We start from the raw sequence: 15,896 nt of genomic DNA on the forward strand, positions 1-15,896 counted from the left end.
TTTATAGAGAAAAGTGTTACAAATAGATAAGTACAAAGATAGGAGATAAGTACAGACTATTCAACAGTTTTATCATTATCACTCTTCCTATTGTCTAGGCTTCTATCTTCTTCTTCACCATGTGGTTTATGGGCTCTGGAAGTTGAAGTTGTTGCCAAGTTATGTTATCTCCTTTAGAGTTTGTTGTGGTCTCAGCATAGAAAAGCTAGGAACCTTAGGACCTAACTCTCTCTAAATTTTGATTATGTTTTTCTTCCTTCATCAGCTTTAGTTCTTCTTCAAAGGCTTGAGCTTTTGTTACACACTGATCTTTTTCTTCCTCAAGTAGTCATATCTTCTGCTGATATTGTCTATTTGCTTTCTTGATTTGGTCGTGCTTGGTCTTCAACTCAGCTTCCTGACGCCTTTTCTTCTAGTGCGACTTTTTTACTTTTACATTCCTCTAAAACAAAGATCTTTTCAGCTAGTAAATTCTTCTATATCCTAAAATCTTTACATTTTCCAAATATTAGATGCAATGATGCTTCCAATCTCTCTTTTTCAAACTTGGTTGCATGAAGATCATTCTTACTGGCCAAAACATCATCATGAAGATGTGCCATATTCTAGAGCTAAACCTTCATTTTTTTGAATTATTCCAAAAGTTGTTTCCAAAATGTGACCTTTAGCTCAGAACCATTCATGGTATTTTTAAAAAAAATTTCATATGATTTATACATCTTTAACAACTTAAACACCTTTTCATGGTCAGCCATCAGCTTTTCCTGGTTTTGTTTCGAAGCACCGAGCTCATCGATTAGCTTTGCAACTACAATTCAGATTTTATTCCTATGATTTTAAGCTCATTCTCAATCCACTTCATCTTGGTCTGAGATTCTTGGAGAGTGGATTTCAAATTAACTTTATTTGCATGTAAGAAGAAAAAAAACATCAAAAACCTTAATCGATGAGCTTGTGTTTATCTGCAAGTAAGTCAGAAGGAGTGAGGGAGAGGAAAGTGGTATGGGGATTTGGGACTCTTTTTTTTTTAATTAATAGTTAGATGGGATGCCACTTCAGTTAAAATTCCTCAGTAGTATTTGTCTATGACTGTAGCACACAAAAACTTAATTGAAGAAATGGGTCTTCCAATAGAGCATGACTATGAATGTCGTCTTTCCAAAATAAAAATATTTGAAGAAGTAGCAGGCGCAAAGGCAATACATCAAAACCCCACACAAAAACACTCTTGGCCTAGTTTGTTTTTAGAGATGAGATGAGATAAGTTAAATAAAATATTATTAGAATAAATAAAATATTATTAGAATATATTATTTTTGTATTGGAATTTGAAAAAGTTGTATTGGGATTTGAAAAATTTGTATTGAGATTTAAAAAAGTTGTATTGAGATTTGAAAAAGTTATATTAGGATTTTATTTTGTATGGGGATTTAAAAAAATTGTAATGATTAAGATGAGATGAGATGAGATGAGATAAGAGTTTTGTAAAAACGAACAAGGCCAAAAGACCGAAAAATCCAAAATAAAACTTAATTCAAAATTTATTATAGCACGGAATGTTGTTAATCCTAAAAAAGGCTAATCTCAAATAAGCTAAAACATGCAGGGCTGTCCAAATGTTTCAATAGATTATGAATATTTAAAGGTGTGGCCTACTTTTACTTCTTTCACGAGATTGGTAATCTCTTCTATTTCTTAGATGACTTGGATTGGATGGAAATTTGAACCTAGATCTCATCCTTGAGCAATCACATACATTGTTGTAGGTAAACACCAATGCAAACCAAGATTTAACTAATACATCCTTTAAATATTCTACATTGGATTAGGAAAATGTATTTTTTTTTTTTTTTTTGTATGGGCTACAATAAATCTGCATGTTTGGACAATTACTATTCACCATCTACATTATTTTATTACTTATTTCTCTTTCATCACACTCACCCTCTCTATCAACATATCACTTCTCTCTCTCTCTCTCTCTCTCTCTCTCTCTCTCTCTCTCTCTCTCTCTCTCTCTCTCTCTCTCTGTGGACAAAAGCCCCAATAGCTATATCTACCAACGAAACCCCATTGGCATAGGCTCAATCTCATGACGAAATCGGTAAGATTTCTTCATTCTAGATCTCATGACAGATGGCTCTTCTCTCTAGATTTCTTCATTCTCTCTCTTTGGTTGAGTGAAGTTTTCCTATTTCTCGCTTCCAAAACTGAAACATCTGATCATTTCCATGTTGTAGGTATTCATCGGTGTAGCTATTCATCATCACCATTGTTGCTGCACTTGCTTGTGGGTTGTCCATCAGCAAATCTAGAGGGAGAACTGATCATGGTCTTGATATGGGATTAGGGATAGAGAACAATCACATTATGAGCTTTTGGGAGCAACCATAGTCAACTAAGCAAGTTTTGAGTTAGACTTAGTTCATCAATTAAGTTAGTGCACCTCTAGTTTTAATATTGTCTTTTGTCCACTGCTTGCCAATTTCGTTTTCTTAAGGGGGAGGATGTGATAACCCAGACCTAGTCAAGTCATCGTCTATTACTTTCTTTACGTTTAGCCTTAGCCCACTTGGAAATTTGGCCAAAAGATAAATGAGGTGAGCGCTCAGAGGGGGACACGGGCTTCATCTCATCCCTAGTACCTTTGGCGCCTAAGCCTACTAAGAGGCCCAAGGGACTAAGTGACATATGACCACTATGAGGTTTAGGGTTTATAAACCCTAAGTAGGGTTTTGGGTATGGGAGGCACCTACATGCAAGAGGAAAAGCTTTTAGCTTTTCCTAAAATACCCATCATTAGGAACTTAGGGAAGAAGCACACTGATGCCACTTGGCAAGCATGCAAGAAGGCTTCTAGAAGAAGTTAAAGAGATGGAAGGAGATGTGAGGTTCGGCATACTCAAGGCATATGCCCACCTCACCTACCCCACATGACATATGGCCAACATATAAACCTACATCCACGGTACTAGTGAAAGAAGGGGGAGAGAGAAAAGAGGATTTTAGAACAGCAAGAGCCACATGCTACCCCCCCGATGCACTAGTGTTTGTGTGAGTTCCTAGAAGATTGAGATGATGAGGGGCACATGGAGAAGATTCAAAATATGGTGCATAAGTCTCAAAGAGACTTTAAGGTTTCGGTCAAAGAGATACATGCCCACACAAAGGGCCTCAACCCCATGTTTGCCAAGTGTCACATATACATGAAGTGTGGGAGTTTCTAGAGGAATGTAATCATGAGGAAGAGGGAGAGATTCCTAGGGAAGGGGCGCACATAGTTTTTGAGGATTCTAAAAGAATCTTAGTGGGGGATGATGAGAGAGAGAGAGAGATAGAGAGGGTTTGGCTAGAGCAAGACACACACACACGCCATTGCCAAATGGCAACTATGCACATGCCTAGAAGCTAGAAGGCTTTAGCATTGTGGAGACACATTAAGGTTTCAGCCATAAAAAGACCTATACGCCCTTAAAGGTTCATTGAACCTAGACTATATGGGGAACACGCGGTTTCAGTTTAGGCAAGATTTGTGCCATGCGCTACTCATGCATGAGGGCTTGTGACATTTCTAAAAATAGGGCAATGATGAAGAGAATAGGGAAAGTTTTGGCCAAAGCAAAAAGCTTTGAGCCACATGGCATCCATGCATATAGATCGCTTTGGTTCCAATGTCTAAAGCAATGATGAGAGAGTTTCATAAATTAGGGCAAAGGGGATTTAAAAAATCTCTATCCCTATCAACAAATGGACACTTGGCACACATGCAAAGTATTCTTGGGTTTCCTATGAAAGTAATTATGAGGAAGATGGAGAGGATTTTGAATTTTCAAGGACCCACGCCACTTGGCAAGAGAATTCTTTTTAAGAATACTTTTCATATTTTTGTATCATATATCCTAGCATAGTGTGCCATCCACCATCACCCCTAATAGCACTTAAAGCAGTGGTGGTTAGTGGAGCATTTAAAACTTAGAGATAGTTGGTGGAGCATTTATGAAGAGTCATTAATGAAGGTGCCACTAAGCCAGCATGCATCAGCCATGTGCCACTTGACCAACATGCAATAGCCAAAATCCAGGGCCATCCACTTGGCAATAAAGTTGAAGCAATAAGAAAGAGTTTGGGCTAGTTTTAGTATAAAAACACCCCTTTATCTTCTGATTTGAGGGTTTACATGAAAATCACTCACTTGTCTCTTCTTTTCCTCTTTATTCACGCACACGCACAAAACTTCAACTGCACCACATTCAAATCAATAGCATATCACACAACAATGGTGAAAACCAAGAGTTGTTGGTTAGAATAGTGCAAACCTAGCCTCCTTTTCAAGATTTTCGAATTGGTAAGTAATCTTTCTCTCCTTATTTTTCTTAATAAATGTTGGAGAGTTGTGTTAGTAGTCTAATAATGGAAGCATTTTCTAGAAGAGGGAAGTCAATTTGTGGTGTTTTTATGGCTTTAATTTTCAGTTGGGAGAAATATGTCTAGTGATGTTAGTTTGAGCCTAAGCTTGATTAAAAAAATATTAATTTTTATGACTTTAATGATGTACTCAAATCTTTAGGTAGGCTTGGAAACATGTTGTTGTTTGGATGAAAGGTTCTTGTATGAGATTCAATGTTTTGCGGTTTATAAAACCATCTAGAGTCAATGCATGTCATGGTGTTCGAATAGTGTTGATTTGAGGTTAATCTCCTAAAGATTAAATTTGATAATGTAATACTTAAGGGCTCAAATTAGGCTTAGAAACGATTTTCTCGATTAAGATCTATGAGGAAATCAAGTTGAAGAAATGTCATCTATTCAAAAGTATCAAAATTTTGTCTCGAGTTTTCTCTCTAAAGGTATATCGGATTATGTGGACTTGATATCCTATGAAGTGATCTTGATCATGAGTATGTTTGATTTTGATTTCTCAGGTTTTCTCTCTAAAGGTATTGTTTAGAAAAAAAAAATAGTCACTTTGATGTTTTAAGAATCAAAAGTACAAAAGAAGGTACCTTAGATCAGGTCACAGTCTTTTAGATTTGGTGATCAAACATGTGTTGAATGGTGTTTTATCTTAGATTTGGTCATAAGTTGTGTGAATTGATAGGATGAACATACTTTTGGAGTTCTGTTCTAGAGTTAAATCAAGTACTTCATTTCGGTTAAGATGATTTCAAGTATGACCTTAAGCCAAGTGCATGAAGTGAATAATTTAGATGAAAGGTTTCTTCTAATGAGGTATCTTTTGTGTACGATTTCTAAGGAAACATATTTTGAGGTTGGAAATGGATCTAGGATGAAGACTAGACGAAGTTTGTTAAGCTTGAAGAAACTTGGGGTTAGATTGCAATGTTGAAGGTTTAGAAATTAATGTTAAATCTTTTAGAGTCAAGGGTTTAAAGTGAAACTCTCGCTAGATTTTATATGTTTCAATTGAGGATCTCTCTAATGTTAGTCTGCTTTTTTTCAGCCCATGAAGATTATACTCTTTGTAAGTGAGGGAAAGTTTGTAAGTTAGCCTCTAACTTACTCTTGGACAATATATTTATGTCTTTGTGTAAACTTTGCATTTTGATTGCTTAAATTGGATTATGGAATTGCTACTTGTTACATGCTATGGTTTGTATCTTATATGTTCATGCTATGCTTAAATGTTGCTTGATAAAATTGTTGGCTTAACTGACATGTTGGGAGTTTGAGAAATGTTATATGTTTTGTTGAGCTTTCATATGTTGTATGCATGTTCTAATTCTTTAAAGCTATGCACGTGATGTATATAGCATAAGTACATGACATTGTTGCATGAGAGTTAAATGGTCATGTGTCACATGTTTTTGGGTTGTGCATTTAAAAGAAAAGAAAGAAAAATGATTTTTGTCACTAACCCAAATGATGGCAAAATATCCTAGTAGAACTTCTCTATTCACTTAGGAGTACTTAAGTTAGAGTGGTAACTCTTGGATTGACAAAATACAATCTTCGAATTGGTTCTTTTTAAAAGATTCCAGAGCAAAGTAGCACTTAATGCTAGTGGGTGCAACGCATTGGAAATATGGTGAAGGCGTTACGATCTGACGTATCATATTGTAAATATGGTGAAGGTGAATTGTGAACTGCAGTATCATATGGACTCTGACATACTCACACCCGGTCAAGAGGGCCGGTAATGTGATGTGATAACTAGCAGGGAGCCCACGATGCTTAGGGGATCCCTAAGATATCCACTCACATTGTTTATATTGAAAATATGACAAGACATTAATAAGAAATATTACTTTGTTATATGTGATTGACCTGAATTATTATATATTTTATATATCTAGAATCCATATATTTGAATTATTTAATTATATTATTATTGATTTTAGATGAAAAAATGGTTAAGATGCATTAATCCGAGTTGTGATTTAAATTGATTAATAGCATGGTTTATGGTTAATTTTAGAACTTGTGATTTAATTGAACAATATTTATTTATATGCACAACACATTTTTTTTATTCTATTCTTTCTTTTTATTTTATTTTATTTTTTTCTAATTTCTCTTTTTTTTTTTAGACTAAGAAACACACAGCATTAAGAAAGAGAAAAAAACTACACAGTTTGGCTTCTCACAAAACGCAACATAGCATGCATTATTTGGTGGCATGGCGTTTGGAGGGTAATTTTGATAAAAGAAGGCACACCAGACCCAAGCTATTTTTTGGTTTTGATGAAAAGTTGTGAGTTGTAGCATGTGGGGGTTTTGGAGAGAAACGACAGCACAGTTTGACATTTGAAAAAATAAAATCCAAGAGTTTTACGCATGCAGAACTTTTGGTTTTACGAAGGGAACGACACGAAAGTATGAATTTTCAATTTTTCAGACGTTGGAGTCTTGGAAGGAGACATAACACAGATAGAACGAAATTTTTTTTTTTTTTACTTTTTCTCAGAAGAAGCACTCAACAGCACCACTTGAAGAACTCCTCGGGGTCCAATTGTTGCTACCTAGGCTCCTCCATTACTTCTCACTTCCCGCCTCCATCTCTATTCATTTGACCTGCTCTTTCCAATTTCTAATTTTTATTTAATTTCAGTTTGAAGTTTATGGTGTATTTTTGAGATTTTTAATTTGGAATCATTTTTGCTTTGGGTATTCTATTTCTTGCATATTTAATTTTGATGTAATTTTTTTTTTCTTGCTCTTTTAAACTTCTATTTAACCGTGATTACAATTGTCATTGATTGATTTTGAGAATTTTATGATTTGAATACAATGATGAACCCTAAAATATTTATTTTTAGGAATTTCAATTTTCAACTTTCAACTCATATTTTGTCAATTATCTTCTAATTTAGCTTAGTTCTTGGCTTAGTTTTATTAATCTCTTAGTTTCATTGCATATTAGATTGATTAAAGGTTAATTAGAACTTAAATAATTTTAATTTTATTAATTAATTGTTTGATTAATTAAGATTGTTTAGCTTAGTTGATTTATTGATTCTTAACTTTAATTTGTTAGTCTCTTACATTCAATTTCGATACTCAAAAATCTAAAAATATGAATCTAATCCATAGTGCTCTTTTCATTTCTAGTGCACTCTTTCAGTCATTTTACATATCACCACTTTGATTTCATTTTTGTGAATATTTTTACATTTACACAAGTTTTATTTTAAACAACTTTTTTCGGGAAGACAATTCAAGAATTTTATTCCTAATTATTACACGACATCCTCCTGCACTTGGGATAGCTTTTGTGCTACTTATTTTTGAGTAAGTAAATATGGTTACATTGTTACTTTGATACATAGTTACAAGGTCAATGTTTTTGAAACGAAAGAATACATATGGGACAAAAATGTGTTTTTGGCCAAACTACATGTTCATGCATTCATATTCATGGTTTACCTTGTACATGATTATGTTATCTCTGTGTATGTTTTTTGTTAACTTATTGTCAATGTGGTCATTTCCACTACTATTCCTTCTGGAATGGTAGAACCTTTAGCAAGGCCGGGAGTAGCCAGTCAAGATAATGATCAAGTCTAAGGATGAGCTCGACTCAGAGAAAAGAACGTATTTTGTCATGTCTTACTTGGAGATAGCACAAATTAGAAAGATGCTTTAATAATTTCCTTTAGTTAAACGCCTTTGAAGATAACATCTATTACATTGAGGTGTGCCAAGGAGTTTGATACTCCATTACTATGATGCATAATTCAGTTTATACCTACTTTGATGAGCTTGGAACAAGTATGGTATGATTTAGAGTAATGAATGGAGTTGGGATATGAGTTTTATTTTGGTACAACATTTTTATAAAATGACTTATTCCACTATGATTATTACATACTGCTTGAAATATAGTAGGTGCATTGCATGTTATCTATCAAGAACAGGGGTATGTAGTTTTAAGTTACATGTCTCAATGCTTCAGTCTCCGTCCAATCCCAAGCGGGGTCTAGGGGCTTCACATATAATGTGTAATAGATATACATTTCGTGACGTAGTATAATGTATAATATATCTACATTTCATGACATAGTAGAATGGGTAACATATATATATTTCATGGCATAGCATAGTATGGCATGTATAAGATCATAAACATATGAATAATTATTCTCTTAATAACACATATACAAAATATCCTGACAAGAAATTAAAGGCTAACTTATAGTAAACATAGCATGATGAATAAATGAGAAACTATATGGAGAGATTTCTAAATATTATAAACTCCTCACTAATAAACTTAGAAACATTAAAACTCTGACTTAAAGTAAAATTATCATTTTACCCCTCTATATGTGGAGAAATGGCAATTTTATCCTAATTTAATGATTTCTTATCCTAACTTCAAAACTCGCCAAAATTTACATTCCTCATGTAAATTTTGTCCCAAGTTTAAATATCTAATTAGAAAATTTTAAAACATAACACAACCAGGTCAAACAAGCATAGACTGAAACATGTATAGGCCAAACCCTATCTTTTGTTGCTAAAACCGAAATATGCAATATACAAAAATCACATCCTATATTTAAATAACATTCTAGAACAACCAATAAAACTTGATGGGCCCCAAGGTGAGGCCAAGTCGTAAAAATCCTTTACAAATTTCAGAATTGGCAATTACAAGATCAAGAGCTACGAAGATGAAGAAAGCTATGCAAGGATTGGTAAAATCTAGTTGAGATGTGTTTAGCAAGAGCTCAACATTTAAGATGGGCTTGAGAGGAGGAGATCTAGTTTTCATTCACATGATACACTACAAAAGACATGACTTGGGCTTATTGTTATTGAAGGCTTTAGACTTATTTATTTCATTAAAAGAGCTTATTTTATTAGTTTAGAATAAGTGGGCTTGAGGATGTCAACCCACACATATGTCTTATTTCTAATGAACTAGGATTTTTGGGAAGGTCTTGTATTTTGGCTAAGGGCATATTTGGAAAGTTATTATTTAAAGTAAAACTAGGGTTTTAGAAGTACTGTAGCCTGGGCACTATTCACGCTACAGTACCCCGACTCACTTAGGGTTTTGGGGATCTTATTTAAACCACTTGTAGCCTCATTTGAGAGGATAAGACATTTTTATGGAATTTTCATTGTGAGTAAGTTTTCTCCTCTTGTTCTTAATTGAACTCTTGAACTTATCAAAGGTAAATCACAACCTTTGTGGCATTCCTTCTTGTAATTTGGGTTGTTGAGACGGGATTTCATTGGGTCTAGATTTTAATATAATCTAGGTTCTTGAAACGAGATCTCAACGGGTCTAAATTCTCCATCCATAGACTTGAGTTTGGCATTATTGGGTTTGTTTTTCCAATATTGTTGTTAGGTCTCAAAGCGAGTCGATTGGGGTTCACATCAAAACTTATATCATAAAAATCACAACTTTCTTCATAATAAAACTTCAAGTATTTTGACCTTAAGAACAACCATTGATGTTCATCATCTATCACTTTTCAAAAAAACTCCAAGAACTCCAAAATTTCAATAATATACTCTCAATATATTCATAAAACATTCCTAAGAACTATCATGCTTTGAATCATTAAGCCAAAACCACAAAATTCACAAAATCAAACTCAACACAATCGGTTTTCACCTTTTTCTCCAAAATCGAGCACTAAGAAATTTGGTTGTGATCAAACCATTAGATCCAAAACTTCTATGAAGTAAATCATCAATAAATAAAATCATGTGGTTCATATCCAATGTGATACCCCGTTTTTACGTGTATTTTTATTGAAAGAGTATTTTAATTTAATTAATATATTAGTTCTTTTATTTTAAATTATTGTATTTTAATTGGATTTATTTTAGTTTGATGTGATGTTTAATTTATTTTAGTCGTTTTATAGTTTTATATTTGCTTTCGTCGGATCAGTTTTTGGACTCCAGAGGTGAGGATTGGACCTCATTTCTTTTCTCCATCTTTTCTTTTCTCTTTTTCTTTTTCCCTTTTTCCTTTTTTTTTTCTTTCTCTTTTCTTTCTTTTCTTCTTTCTTTCTTTTCTTTCTTTTGAGAAAAATCGGTGTTATTTGCGTAAATGGATTTTCGGGTGCGTGTGTATCACGACCCCAACCCGGGATGATGTATTATCTCGGTGGAGCTCCTCTGGTCACTTAGGAGTGGATAATACTGAATGACATCCTCTGGGTTGTCGTTAGGCGACGGCCGGATCGCACGATACGGTAACGCTGTTGTGTCGATTTCGTGGTCCCTAGGGTGGTAGGAACTAGAGGATGGCCTGGTCCAGGTACACGTTGGGCGCGAGAACTGGGTATCGCTCGTTTAGGTGTCACATGCGTAGTCATTACCTGCGGTGTGGCACAAGAGCCAGAGCGTGCGGATGATCCCTAGGGGAGATCATGGTGCATGCAATAAATTGGAACGGGTTTGGGATATTAGATACGAGCCATTTTCTGGGAAGATGGCGAGGTTATGTTTGAGGCTTTGTGATCTATTTTCTGGAAAAATGGTGGTGTTCTTGATTTGGGCCATTATCTGGGATATCGACAATGATTTGTTTAACGGATATCTTTTGGGCCAAAAATGGGATTTTGGCGTGCGTGGAAACTGAGGTTTTATAGGACATGTGCATTTGGCATTCTTTCATACATATTGTTGAGTTTAATATGTTTTTATCTTGTGGTGTTTAGATATTTACTTACCTGCGGCACCATTTTGGTACCGTAGATTTTGATGCAGAGGTCGAGGAGAAGGAGGAGGCTGAGCCCGAGGAGGCGACTCCGTCGGAGTATTGATTTGGAGTTTATGCCTTGTAGTTTGGTTTGAAATGATATTTGAGGCTTGTAATATTTTATTATATATGTTTTGAACGAGTTTGTATTAAACAAAGAAAAAATTCTGATACTTAGTTATAAAACTTTTTGTTATCCGCTGCATATTTTTATTTGCGCACTTGTTGCATGTACACACACTTGGCACTTGGCGATAGGGTGGTGACCTGTGTTGTCATCATCCCAACGTCTCGATTTCCACATGTCCGTAAGTGGGATTTGGGGGCGTCACAGGTGGTATCAGAGCGGTTTGGTTCTGGGTAAAACCACATGTCCCGTAGGTGTAGTACTAGAAAGTTTTTAAAGTTGTGATTTGAAGTTTATTTTAATTAAAGTTTCTATTTGATTTGTTTTATTTGATTTGAATTTATTTGAGTAACCCGTTTGTATTTATTTATTTAGTTATGTTATTGCATGCTAGTATATTTTGTTTTCTTGTTATGTGGTTTCGGTTTTGGTTTTGGTTTTATGTTGTTGGTTTATTCATTTCTTAAAGGGGGTCAAAGGTTGTGTTGTGGCAGGAAGATGGTAAGGTCAAGAAAGTCTACTCAAGAGCCTCGGGACAATACGCCGAGAGGCAAATGACTGAGTTCATGTAGCAGAATTTTAGGCCATAACAAGGAGGGCCTAGTGGAGTGGTGCAAGCTGGATGCACCTATGAGCGCTTTCTAGCGCATAAAACTCCATCCTTCACGGGAGAAGAGGATCCACTTCAGGCTGGAAAGTGGATTCGAGATTTAGAAAGAACGTTTGAAGTATGTGGCGGCACTGAGACGCAACAAGTACTTTATGCCAGTTATCTGTTGCAAGGCACTGCTTCGGAATAGTGGGATACAAAAAGAGTAATGTTGGAGTCAGAATTGGGGTCTTTTGCCGCTGTGTCCTGGCAGCGCTTTAAGAATGAATTTAATGATCAATTCTTTTCCACTTCTGTGAGGCGGCAAAAAGCAAGAGAGTTCACAAGCTTGGTCCAAGGGAGTATGACCGTGGAACAGTACGCCCAAAGATTTATAGAGCTTGGGCGATTTGCTCCCCACCTCATCGCCACAGAAAAGATGCAGGCCGAGCGTTTCTAGGATGATCTGCTTCCTGATATATGCAGAATAGTGGTCTGCCATCGGATTTCCACTTTTCAGGATTTAGTGGACTTAGCTACTCTTGCAGAGCGAGAAATTAATTTGAGTATGGGCTCCCCTCCAAGACAAAAGAGATAGAGTTTTACTGGAGAAGGAAGTAGCTCGGGTTCTCCTCAGAAGTTTGTACAGCGGACTGGGACTCGACCACAAGCGGCCTCAGGTGTACGTATGGGAGGACGGGTGCCAGTTTGCGGAAGTTGTAATAGAGACCATGTGGGTGAGTGCCTTTCGGGTGGGGCTTGATGCTATAATTGTGGCCAGCAGGGACACTTTGCTCGTGAGTGTCCTAGGCCAATTCAAGGAAGCCGTGGAGGTAGACGTGGTGGAAGAACAAATCAGAGGAAAACAGTGCAAGCTCGAGTTTATGCTGTTACACCCGGAGGTGTTGATGATGAGGCACCAGCGACCCATGATGCTGGAGTGATTATAGGTATGGATCTAATTTAATGTTGGATTTGATTTTTGGTATGTTTTGGTTTCTTATTTGTATTTGGATTTCATTGGTTAATGTGATTGGTTCAGGGAGAGTCCATTTATATGAATTTTATGCTTGCACTTTGTTTGATTCGGGTGCATCTCAGTCGTTTATATCTTCCACTTTCGCTCGGATATGTAATCTGGTTACGAGACTTTTGCCAAAGTCATTGGTAGTGGCTCTACCAAATGGTAAAGTGGTGTGGTGTTCCAAAGTTGCTTTGGGTTGTCCTTTGAATTTTGGTGGAAGGTTTCTGGATGTAGACTTGGTTGTATTTAAGCTGCTGGGATTTGATATTATCCTTGGGATGGATTGGCTATATCAATATTCTGCAAGTATTAATTGCAGAAGATGAGTAATTAGCTTTCAACTCCCAGATGGTGATTATTTGAAATTTGCGGGAAGTAAACTAAAAGAAAAGTCGATAGTTATATCGGCAATGTAAGTGAGAAGAGAAATTGCTTGTAGAGCGGATGCCTTCTTAGTCCAAATGGTGTCTACGCCGTCTGAGAAGAAATCTTTGGTAGATATCCCAGTTGTGAAAGAATTTCCTGACGTGTTTGTGGATGACTTGCCTGGGCTACCCCCTGTTCGTGAATTGGAGTTTGTTATTGACTTGGAACCTGGTGCGGCCCCTGTGCATAAAGCCCCTTACCGTATGGCACCAGCTGAATTAAAAGAGTTAAAAATTCAGTTGCAAGAGTTGGTAGATAATGGGTTTATTCAACCAAGTACTTCGCCATGGGGTGCACCAGTGCTGTTTGTTAAAAAGAAAGATGGTACTCTCAGAATGTGCATTGATTATCGAAAACTAAATAAGGTGACCATAAAAAATAAGTATCCTCTTCCACAGATCGACGATTTGTTTGATCAGCTTCAAAGAGCAGCTGTGTTCTCAAAAATTGATTTGAAATCAGGATACTACCAGTTGAGGATAAGGGATAAGGATATACCCAAAACTGCTTTTAGATCGAGATATAGGCATTATGAATTTAAGGTGATACCTTTTGGGTTAGCCAATGCCCCTGCAGCTTTTATGGATTTAATGAATCGGGTATTTCGACCTTATTTGGATTCCTTTGTGGTAGTTTTCATTGATGATATTTTAATTTATTCCCGAGATTTTGAAGAGCATGTTTATCATCTTCATCTAGTTCTTGGGAAATTAAGAGAATACCAGTTGTATGCAAAGCTCAGCAAATGTGAATTTTGGTTGGAGGAAGTCAGATTCCTTGGGCATGTGATTTCCCGAGATGGGGTGGCTGTTGATCCTAGTAAGGTGGAAGCCATTTTGTCATGGCAGCGTCCAACGACCGTGCATGAGATTCAGAGTTTCTTGGGACTTGCCGGATATTATCGAAGATTTGTGGAGGGATTTTCTCGCTTATCCGGACCTCTCACTGCTTTGACTAGAAAGAATGCAGAATTTATTTGGTCAAACAAGTGTGAGAGAAGTTTCCAAGAATTGAAGAACAGATTAACAACTGCACCAGTGTTGGCACTTCTAGAACCGCACAAGCCATTTGTAATTTTTAGCGATGCGTCTAAATTTGGATTGGGATGTGTCCTTATGCAGGAGGGATGGGTTGTTGCTTATGCATCTCGTCAGCTAAAGGATCATGAGAAGAATTATCCGACGCACGATTTAGAATTGGCTGCGATTGTGTTTGCTCTTAAGATCTGACGGCACTTTTTTTATAGGAAAGTTTGCAAAGTATACACCGATCATAAGACTTTGAAGCACTTGTTTTCTCAGAAGAATCTGAACATGAGGCAGAGGCGATGGCTAGAGTTAATCAATGATTACCAGTGCGAGATCAAGTATCATCCAGGGAAAGCAAATATAGTTGCTTATGCTTTGAGTCGAAAGTCGCACTTGGAAGATGAAGCCGAATCGTCAGGATTGGATTCTTTACTTTGCGGGATGAGAAAACTTCTTATTGAAAGTTCACAGCAAGAGGAAATATTATCTCCAATTCTTGATATTCGAGTAGCTGATTTTGAGGAATTGAAGACTCTTCAAATGAAGGACTCGAAACTTTTGGATATCAGAAAAAGAGTCAGAAAATCTAGAGGGCTGTTGCACTATAGTATGGATAAGGATGGAATTCTTCAGTTCCGAGATCATAGAGTAGTCTCCAAAGATTCAGAATTCAAGGAGCGAATTATGGCAGAAGCTCATGCGGCCCCTTATTCAGTTCATCCTGGCAGTACGAAGATGTATCGGACTTGAAGAAAAATTTTTGGTGGGAAGGGATGAAGAAGGATATTGCCTTGTATATCGAGAGATGCCACACATGCCGTCAAGTCAAGGTCGAACATCAAAGACCCACCGGTATGCTCCAACCCCTCCCTATTCTTGAGTGGAAGTGGGACGACATCAAGATGGATTTTGTAGTGGGTTTACCGAGGACTCCTAGTGGGAAGAACTCGATTTGGGTGATTGTTGACCGGTTAACTAAGAGTGCTCATCTCTTGCCTGTTAATAACACTGATTCTTTGGGTAAGTTGACTCGCTTGTACGTAAATGAGATAGTGCGGTTGCACGGCATACCGAAGAGTATTGTGTCGGATCGGGACCCAAGGTTCACATCTCAGTTTTGGAAAAGTTTGCAAGCAACATTGGGTACTAAGTTGAAGTTTAGTACTGCATATCACCCTCATACGGACGGCCAGTTAGAGCGCACTATTCAGACCCTTGAAGATATGTTGCGAGCATGTGTTATGAAATTTCAAGGAAGTTGAAAAAATCACTTGCCGCTCATAGAATTTGCTTATAATAATAGCTTCTATGCGTCCATCCAGATGGCTCCTTATGAAGCTCTTTATGGGAGAAAGTGCAGATCGCCATTGTGTTGGGATGAAGTCGGGAAGAATAAAATAGTTGGGCCCGAAATAATTCAAGAAATGCAAAGCCAAGTTCGGATTATCAAAGATAAAATGGTGGCAGCTCAGAGTCGTCAGAAAAGCTATGCAGATACAAGGAGGAGAGAGTTA

At 36.7% G+C, this 15,896-nt stretch overlaps 1 long non-coding RNA gene across 1 annotated transcript; it reads left to right on the forward strand.

Annotated features, from left to right (window-relative positions):
• The first annotated feature begins 4,084 nt into the window (after positions 1–4,084).
• LOC122311969 lies at positions 4,085–8,312 on the forward strand. Its single transcript, XR_006242918.1, has 3 exons — positions 4,085–4,345; positions 5,462–5,500; positions 7,976–8,312. It is a non-coding gene; the product is annotated as an uncharacterized LOC122311969 (long non-coding RNA).
• The last annotated feature ends 7,584 nt before the right edge of the window (positions 8,313–15,896 follow it).

The sequence above is a fragment of the Carya illinoinensis genome, chromosome 1 (assembly GCF_018687715.1).
Source record: "Carya illinoinensis cultivar Pawnee chromosome 1, C.illinoinensisPawnee_v1, whole genome shotgun sequence".
Classification (NCBI taxonomy): Eukaryota; Viridiplantae; Streptophyta; class Magnoliopsida; order Fagales; family Juglandaceae; genus Carya; species Carya illinoinensis.